This window comes from Giraffa tippelskirchi, chromosome 3 (assembly GCF_054371585.1).
Source record: "Giraffa tippelskirchi isolate mGirTip1 chromosome 3, T2T-mGirTip1v1.2.pri, whole genome shotgun sequence".
NCBI classification, from domain to species: Eukaryota; Metazoa; Chordata; class Mammalia; order Artiodactyla; family Giraffidae; genus Giraffa; species Giraffa tippelskirchi.
This window is the reverse complement of record NC_137277.1, coordinates 130,732,595-130,743,019: the sequence shown is the minus strand read 5'-3', so window position 1 is coordinate 130,743,019 and position 10,425 is coordinate 130,732,595.

Genomic DNA, 10,425 nt, shown 5'->3' with positions numbered 1-10,425 from the left:
TTCCTCTTCACTTTCTGCCATAAGGGTGGTGTCATCTGCGTATCTGAGGTTATTGATACTTCTCCCACAATCTTGATATACCCTAGGAAAAAAATCCATCTTCTCCTTTATCTCTCTTCACGACTCTGTGTCAGGTAGGCTGTGTGGGAAGGATGGAGGACTGGGACCTACCCTCAGACATCCTCTGCGCCAGCACAGGAGCTAAGGCATATGCCCCAGGAGGAGCAATGTTGGATGAGAATCAATGAAAGCAAACATGGAGGAAGGAAGGTCGAGGAAGGCAGATGCAGATTGGAGGGCTTCCTGGAGGAGGTAGGGCTTGTAAAGTAGAGTAGGGAGGATTTTTTTTTTTTTTTTGGATTTTCTCCTGATTTTTTTTTTTCCTAGTTGGGTCTTTGGTGCTGCATGCGGGCTTTCTCTAGTCTTGGTGAGCAAGGGCTACTCTTTAGTTGTGGTGCACAGGCTTCTTATCTCGGTGGCTTCTCTTGTTGCAGAGCATGGGCTCTAGGGCACGGGCTCAGTAGTTGCGGCACATGGACCTAGTTGATCTGTGACATGCAGAATCTTCCTGGACCAGATATCAAACTAGTGTTACTCTGCATTACAAGGCAGATTCTTAACCACTGGACCACCCGGGAAGCCCCCTTTATTATTATTTATTGTGTAAATGTAGACATAATTGTAGAGAACACAAACATTTACTTGCAGTAAATAACATTTAAAAAAAGACAAATTCTTACAATCTCATTGTAGTAAAACATGTTGAATCAAGAGTGGGAAGTATTTTTTTTTAAATTGAATTTTAATTGGAGGATAATTGCTTTACAATGTTGTGTTGGTTTCTGCCATACAACAATGTGAATCAGCCACTAGTATACATAAATCTCCACCCCCTTGAAACTCCCCCCACCCCAACCGGCACATCCCACCCCTCTAGGTCTACACAGAGCACCAGGCTGGGCTCCCTGTCCTATACAACAGCTTTGAGAATGGGAAGGATTTGGATGGGAGGAGGGTCATGGGGGGCATTGCACATTCGTGCTCAGTTGCTAAATCTTGTCTGACTCTTTGAGACCCCATGGACTGTAGTCTGCCAGGCTTCTCTGTCCATGGCGTTCTCCCAGCAAGAATACCTAAGCGGGTTGCCATTTCCTTCTCCAGGGGATCTTCCCGACCCAGGGATTGAAACTGTGTCTCTTGTGTCTCCTTCACTGGCAGGCAGATTCTTTACCAATGAGCCACCTGGGAAGTCCGGGGGGCATTGTGGGTAGTACTAATTATGTAACGACGTATTACATTTAATTACTAATAACGAATTATTATTCCTGTCTATGGAGTATTTATGTTCCTTCCCGCCCCCCCCCCGAGTCTTTGACAAAGGTAAGCACTTTATTGGAGAAGGAAATGGCAACCCACTCTAGTACTCTTGCCTGGAGAATTCCGTGGACAGAGGAGCCTGGTGGGCTGCTGTCCTTGGGGTCGCACAGAGTCGGACACAACTGAAGCACCTTAACATGCATGCATGCATTGGAGAAGGAAATGGCAACCCACTCCAATATTCTTGCCAGGAGAATCCCAGGAACAGAGGACCCTGGTGGGCTGTCGTCTATGTGGTTGCACAGAGTCGGACATGACTGAAGCGACTTAGCAGCAGCAGCAGGAAGCGCTTTCTATGAATACATATTTTCATTTCAAGAGGGGCAGTGGAATCAAGATGAGCAAAGACACTATCCTCTCTGTTGTATCCCAGGGCAGTCCCCAGCATGCCCGCACCCCTTGCAGGCACACATTCAGGTAGGCACACAGAATCCAGACTGAGATGCTCAGGGGCAGAGCTCAGGAGCCGAGTCTCACACATTTCCTTAGCACTGGTCTCGTTCATTGATATAAATTGGTATAAGCACATTGGCCTTTGGGCAGCATATAACTGTTTGAACTTTCAGAGGAAAAGGGTGCAGGGTGGGCAAGCTGGGGGACAATGACTGTCACCTCTCTGGCGGTAGCCTGTGGAGGGCCACACATGTCTAGCTTAGAACTCTCCATCAGTTAGATGACCCACTCTCACCCATTGTCAGCTGGGGCTCGGCACTGCACTTGAAAGCAACGGCGACCACTCACACAAATGAACTGATTGAACAGCTGACCTGGATCACAGTAGAATATTGGAGATGTGATGTTATGCTGAACTCAGGGCAAGGGCCTTGTGTTCCCAGGCTGTGTGCTGGGAGCCTAGGGGGATGTAGTGGGATAGTCCCCTTCCCTGCTTCCCCCTGATTTGTTTCATGCATCCTGGACTTCAGGCAAGAGTTCATTCAAACCTGTTCTTTTTGAGAAAACATTGCTAGTGGAGTCCCTTAGAGGTGCTGGGTTGATGCAATTGGTTGCAGGGCTCCTGAAGATCCTGAAGGAATTGGGAGACTGCGCACATGGAACTGGGGAGTGGGGAGGTGTCAGTTCAGGTGTCCTCAAGTGGGGGGCTTGAGCAAAGTGAGCCCTCAACCTCCCCATGCCCAGCACAAGGAATTCCATTTCCCACAAGCATGCAACATGCTCAAACTCTTAATAAAAAAAAAAACAAAACACCTCTTAATTTTCCCAGGTAGGGGCTTCCACAGGCTTCCCAGGTGGTGCTAGTGGTAAAGAACCCACCTGCCAATGCAGGTAGACGTAAGAGACACAGGTTTAATCCCTGGGTTGGGAAGATCCTCTGGGAGGGCAAGGCATCCCACTCCAGTATTCTTTTCTGGAGAATCCCATGGACAGAGGAGCCTGGCAGGCTACAGTCCATGGGGTTGCAAAGAGTTGGACACGACTGAAATGACTTAGCATGCAAGCCCACAGGGGGCTTCCACTGTGGTGGTCCTGGGGGCTGGAGCCAATGCTTAGGGGGAAGCCTGGAGATGTTCACAGAACCACTGAGGGGGATCTCACCTGATCTTCAAGAAGGGAACCAAGATAACAGGGCCTGGGCCAAGGGTCAGCTTTTATCAAGACCACAGTCTCCCTGCTCTGGGCGGTGAGGACCCCAGAGTCAGAGGCACCCCCTCCATCCCACCACCAGGAGCACTGTTGGAAGCACCTGCTACCTCACTCCCTGTCACTCATCAGCTTTGGAGCAATCAGTCTGCTACTTAACACTTAACTAGGCAAAGCACTTCAGCGGCTGCCTCCCATTTGTCTTTGTTAGTGCTCACAGGGGATAGGTGTGGGCATCTCTGGGCCACCTCCCCGCCACGCTGCACCTGGGCCCGCTGTGCAATTACTCAGCCTCCACAATCACCGGCAGGGCACTTAGGAGAGGCTCACCTGGCTGCTAAGTCAGCGCCACAGGGCCCAGGGGGCATGGCCAGCGTGCCAGGGGATCTCTGGGGAGGGGCCCCAGGCAGAAACCCACCCTGCTATCTGTCTCCTCATGTGCAGACTCATGGGCACACGTGTAGTGTGGCGAGTTTACTTAGTAAACACTGGCTGCGCTAAAGGCTGGGCCCCCACCACTCTCCCCTCAGAGCCCACAGCCTGGCAGACGAGGCAGACCTGTCCACAGATGCTTTCCAGCGATGCAGTCAGTGTTAGAACAGAAGTGGGTACTCAGTCCTGTTACAGTGGAGATCTCCTCTCACTCTGCCAGGCAAGGGCAGAAAAGGCCTCCGGGACTGGGATGTGTGGGAGAAATCTAGGCCATCGAAGGATAGGCAGTGGGGCACTGAGGCTGCCAAAGGGACATGAGCTATGGAAGCAGCCTTTGCAAAGGCCCAGGGATTGGAAAGATTGGATTGAGCTGGGGGAATCTCAGGTGGATAGGCCTAGCTGGAGTATTATTAAACTGTCATGTATCTATTATTTAGGTGTCAACAATCCATCCCTATCTTGTCTCCTGTTCTCTTTTTTTTAAAAAAACTTGTATATTTTTAATTAGAGGGCAATGGCTTTACAATGCTGTGTTGGTTTCTGCCATACATCAACATGAATCAGCCATAGGTATATATGTGTCCCCTCGCTCTTAGGTCTCCCTCCTATCACCCACACCATCCCACCCCTCTAGGTTGTCACAGAGCACCCGCTTGTTCTCTCTTTATGGATCTACCTACACTTTCATTGCCATCCTTCCAGTTAGCTGTTATTTGTCTATCTTTCATCCATTCATTCATGCATGCATGCATCCATCCATCTCTTCATGTCATGTTCCAAAGCAGATCTGTCTTCAGAGAACTCTCTCAACTGACACAGTGCCTGACACTTCACTGTTAGGGATGAATTTCTACCTTAAGTACTAATGTCTCTCAGCACTTTTAACAAGTACATGACCCAAGGAGAGGCAACAGAAATCACAGACACTGCCCCCTGTGTGATGTTGATTAAATCACACGTCTGTTTCATGATCAGGTCCTGGGACCTGCAGATAAGTATAGAATAAGCTAGCGGGTGCAGGGAGGCCCAAGCACAGAGGGCTAGGGCCACTATTGAGGATTTGCTGTTGATATGATCCTGTCCCCGGGACCAGCCTTCCCCTGACTATAAGCTCCATGGAGGCAAGAGGAGGGGATTCTATCTGTCCAATTATTACAGTGATGGTACATAGTACAGACTCAATGAATAATCTGAATGAATGACAAAGGAACCCTTGTGCAAGCTATTGTGTACCCCCTGCCAAAGCTGCTACCACTCTGGCATACCGGTGCTGGCCTTAGAAACCATGTAGGGTCCAGACCTCATAGGTTTGGGTTCATAAATGTCTGGCCTTGAGTGACAATTTAGCCACTTACCAGCTGTGCAATTTGAATAGGATACATACTCTCTTGGGAGTTCAGTTTTTTCAGTTGTAAAACGAGACCAATAGTTTGTATTTGTGGGATCAAATGATATTGTGATTTTTCCAGAACTACAAAACATTCTACACAATAGCGATTGTTAGTCTGCTTTGCTTGTGAATAGAAGGCAAGACTCATCAGAAGACCTTTTGCTTCTCCCAAGGAGGAGGAAAAATTACAGAAAATATCAGACACTTCTAGATTTGTGGTCTACCTCTTTTCAGAGTTGTCCTCTTATCATACTGGAAAGTTCTATGTCATTTATTTAAAGAGGAATTCTTTTATAACCCTCAGTGCAAAACATTTCCAATGCCGTGACTAGAATTTCATCGTTAAAGATTCAAATTTCTAGGCAAGACCCTTACAAGACATTTTGTTAGTCTGATACAAGTGTCCATCTTGGAGGGCTGTATCTTGGGTTTTTATACTAACACCTGGAAGTGTGTATGTGTTATACGTGATATCCCCTCCCCAATACACACACTTCTCAGGTGGTGCAGTGGTAAAGAATCTGCTTGTAATACAGGAGACTCAGGTTCAATCCCTGAGTTGGAAAGATCCCCTGGAGTAGGAATTGGCAATCTACTCCAGTATTCTTGCCTGGAAAATTCCAGGGACAGAGGAGCCTGGTGGGCTACAGTCCATGGGGTTACAAAGATCTGGACATGACTGAGCACAAACACACAACACACACACACACATTCTGCTGCTTACAATCAAAGCTTCAGACACACACGGTGTTTGGCTGGAATTTCTGTTTCTCTCTGTTGACTCCCTAAATCTGGGAAGTGCTTGATTTTTATATCTGTTGTTTTATTTGGTCCCCGCAAGTGAGCTAGGATGTAGATGCATTTTCATGGTGGGGTGGGCCCATCCTCAAAGGACGTTGCTCTTTCAGGATCATCTTTTAGAATCTTCCCCTCTTGACTCCCCTTGGCCCTGGTGAATGCTGGGGAAACCCAGGAGGCTCTGCCCCTCCGCCTTGCCCCCAGCCCCACTACTGACAGTTCAAATTGGGCGACTCATACTGCTGCCAAACTTCAAGGTATCTTTGTACTGAGCTCATCAAAAAGCAAACACTCAGGCACTTGAATAAGATAAGCAATTTGTGGCTTTGTAAAAAGTCAATGCAATTCAATTTAGACCTCTTAAGGAGTGCTGCTGCTTCTCACATTTATTGTTTCCTTGTATAACCTGCTCCATCGAAGGGACTGCAGATTTGTCTTCTGTTTGCGAAGTGGGATGAAGTCCCTGGAATGAGTGACCTTCAAGAGAAGCACAAAACTTACAAATGAAGCTGTCGCCGAGAAACCTCACTCTTGCCTCAGCTCACAGCTTTCTTTCTTTATATAGATTTGATTTTCCAAATGGCAGATTACAAAACTAGCTATTTTTTCCTCCCAAACACAAACACTTTAATTTCTTGTCTTTTTTCTCCCCTTTTAACCAAGAATGATATTTTTAAAATGCAATCCTCACTCTAATCTTTATCACTCCTGAAAGGCTCCATTTTTTTCACCCATGAAGACATCTCTGGTGCCGAGTGAAGCCCCCCAGAACATGTGCTTTTTTTCTCTTAGCTTTCTCGGAGGTGGATTTTTTTTCTGGTTTTTGTTTTTTGTTTTGTCATAGAACAAACTGCTCATGGTTTCTTTTGATTCTTTGTTGGTTTATTTAGAGAATTGGATCAGTTTAGTCCCACCTTGTCAAATAAATCCAAGGCACATGAGAATAATAGTATTAATAATAACGATAGTAGTAGTAATACTGTTAATGATTATCTGTTCAGTGCCAAGCACTACATATGGTGTTTCACATGTGCTTTTTTGATTAATTCTTGCAACAATCCATGAGGTAGGTATTGCCACCTCACTGTGTTGATGAGGCTCAGAGAGGTTATGGAAATTTCCCAAGGTCACACAGCTAGTAAATGCCAAAGCTGAAGGTCAAACCCGTGCCTGGCTGAATCCTGAGCACAACTCCTGGGGCCCCAGTACTTTACAGATATTTCTTCCTGTTTCCATTCCTTAAGCCTCAATTGTGAGAACTTCTCATTGTACATTTTCTCATATAGACTCTTTTTCTTTCTTTTTATTGAAGTGTAATTGATTTACAATGTTGTGTTAGTTTCTGGTGTACAGCAAAATGATTCAGTTATATTTATCTATTCTTTTTTGGATTCTTTTCCTTTATAGGTTATTACAAGATATTGAATATAGTTCCCTGTGCTATACAGTAAGTAGGTCCTTGTTGGTCCTATTTTACATATAGTAGATTGTATATAGGGCTTCCCCAGTGGCTCAGTGGTAAAGAATCTGCCTGAATCACAGGAACCGCAGGAGATGCCAGGTTCAATCCCTGGGTCAGGAAGATCCCCTGGAGGAGGACAAGGCAACCCACTCCAGTTTTCTTGCCTAGAGAAACCCATGGACAGAGGAGCATGGCAGACTACAGTCTATGGGGCTGCACAGAGTCAGACATGACTGAAGCGACTTAGCACGCACGCACACAGCATGTATATACTAATTCCAAACTCCTAATTTATCCCTCCCTTCTCTTTCCTCTTTGGAAACCATAAGTTTGTTTTCTATGTCTGTGGGTCTTTTTCTCTTTTGAATATAAATTCATTTGTATCACTTTTTAAGGTTTCTTTTGTATATAAGATGTATCATGTGATATTTGTCTTTGGCTTATTTCACTTAGTATGATAATCTCTAGGTCTATCCATGTTGCTGAAAATGGCGTTATTTCATTCTTTTTTTATGGCTGAAGCATATTCCATTATATATATGTACCACATCTTCCTTATCCATTCATCTGTTGATGGACACTTAGGTAGCTCCAAGGTCTTGGCTATTGTAAATAGTGCAGCTATAAACATTGGGGTGCGTGTATTTTTTCAAATTGTGGTTTTCTCAGGAGTGGGATTGCAGGATCATATGGTAGCCCCATTTTTCAGTTTCTAAGGAACTTCCATACTGTTCTCCCTAGGGCTGTACCAATTTACATTCCCACCAACAGTGAAGGAGAGTTGTTTTTTCTCCACATTCTCTCCAGCATTTATTACTTGTACACTTTTTGATGATGGCCATTCTGATTGATGTGAGGTGATACCTCATTGTAGTTTTGATTTGGATTTGTCTAATAATTGGGCTTCCCTGATGGCTCAGACGGTAAAGGGTCTACTTGCAGTGCAGGAGACCCGAGTTCAATCCCTGGGTCGGGAAATCACCTGGAGAAGGAAATGGCAATGCACTCCAGTATTCTTGCCTGGAAAATCCCATTGACTGAGGAGCCTGGCAGGCTGCAGTCCATGGTGTCGCAAAGAGTCGGACATGACTGAGCAACTTCACTTTCAATAATTAGGCTTCCCTGGTAGCTCAGTTGGTAAAGACTTTGCATGCAATGTAGGAGACCTGGGTTCAATCCCTGAGTGGAGAAGATCCCCTGGAGAAGGGAATGGCTACCCACTCCAGTATTCTTGCCTGGAGAATTCCATGGACAGAGGAGCCTGGCAGGCTATACTTTATGGAGTCACAAAGAGTCAGACAAGACTGAGCAACTAAGCATTCATTCATTCAATAATTAGCAGTGCTTAGCATCATTTCATGTGCCTGTCTTATTTGGAGAAATGTCTACTTAGATCTTCTACCCATTTTTTGATTGGGTTATTTTTTGCATTGAGCTATATGAGCTGCTCGAATATTTTGGAGGTTAATCCCTTGTTGGGTGCATTGTTTGCACCATATAAAATCTCTCCTTAGCCCATATTCCTTGGCATTAAAAGCACCCTGCTTTGAAGGACTCAAGGGAGCAAAAGGTGATGTTTATGAAGCTTCATTTGATTTCATTTATCATTTGTTTCAGTTAAAGGCTTCTGCATCATTCTTAGTATTGAAACTATTGCTGACATATTTTCACCTACTTAGAAGCTTCCTTTACTCCCTTTCATCACCTTTGTGGAAAACTCATCAACTACCCTCTCTCCCCCAGTCATCCCTGGCTCCCCGTTGGCCTTGGGAAAACCATGGGGCTTGTAGTTGTAGCCCAATACATGGGTGCAGCCCCTGGGAAAAGGAGAATGTTGTGGCCATACTTTTGGCCCAAGAATCCTGACTCCAAGTTGAACGTGGAAAAGTAGGTCTTCCTGCCTGGATTCAGAAGGTCCCCTGTTCTCATCTCCACCTTCCCAGAACACCAGGAGATTCAAAGACTGAAGTACCAGGCCTCCCAAGGAGTCTAAAACTTTAGAGCAGAACACCAGCTGGGCGGGGAGGGGAAACAGAAAATGCTGGATTGTGAGCTTTGATCCCTCTCTGGCTACCTTTTATTTGAGCCAAACACAGACCAGGCACCTCTAACTGAGCTGCATAATCGAATCTCAGTCTTGCCCCTCCTCACAGGTGCCACTGCTCATTGCCCTGTGAGAGGCTGATAACTTCTAATTGTCCTAATACTCTGCTGCTTTCCCACTGATTCTACCCAAATACTGTGTATCATGCAGCATCCGATTACCATTGTTTTATTTTCATTGTGTTTATTTTCATAGTTACTTTCTATTTAGGGAAGATGATGTTTGTTTTCCATGAAGGACAGTGATCTGACATTTTATGCTTTTTGGTATATTTAAGCGAGAAAGGACAGTCCATTCAAAAATATAATGCAATATTCTAATACAGATGTTAGGAGGGAATAAAAATAGTAGTGCAGGTGTAGAAATGACTGAAGGTGAAGTCAGTGACCTGTGTAATTCTGAGGAGTAAAATTGAAGATAGCAGAATCAATCTGAAACAAAATGCTGCACAGTTACAGAACTAAGGTAGAGGCGATGGGGCAGGGGACTCTTTGGGCGTGCTTGGATCAAATGAGCAGTGAGTTGTAGGGAGTTATCTTGGTAATACATTCTCTCTCCAGGAGCTGGCTGACTGCCTCTCTCTCCTGGCTGACTGCCACGTGGTTCCAGCCCAGCCCTGGGCACATATGTGGGAAACTTTAATGTATGAAGCACCTCTGAACTCTGGAACCAGGAGCAGGAAGGCTCCTGGCCTCGTGGACAGCTACTCCTCATGACGAGGTCATCCACCTCGGCCCCTTAACTGGTGGTTTCCGTTGGGGCCCTGAGTAGGAATTCTGTGGACTCTAGGAAGCCTCGGCAATCTCTGTCCAGTTATCTTTCTTGGCTGGACTGGTATGGAGACTGTGATGACTGTCACACAGGGGACAGGCCCGTGGGGAGAAGGAAGACAAGGCCAGGCTGTCTTCCTGTATCTCACATTTGAAGGACTCACACATTTGGCTGATGGACTGAAAGGAGAATTTTTAAGGAGGAAAAGTAAATAAATGTCAGCATTTGAAGCAGGGCCAGGCAGGATAAAAACAGAGAGACACACAGAGGCTGTGTTTATCGACATGTGGGGCTATAACAACCTGTCAGTTTTTGATCAATCAAAATACTAGTCATACTAGGAAAATCAGTTTGATGTTGATAAAGCAGTTATTTTCTGCACAGGCCAAGGGCAAGGCTGAGGTAGTTCCCACAAGTCAGTGAGAGGAGCATTTGGGCAGAAGAGCTGGAAGAGGCAAGAGGGAGCAGGACAGGAGGGATTAGAGAATCCCA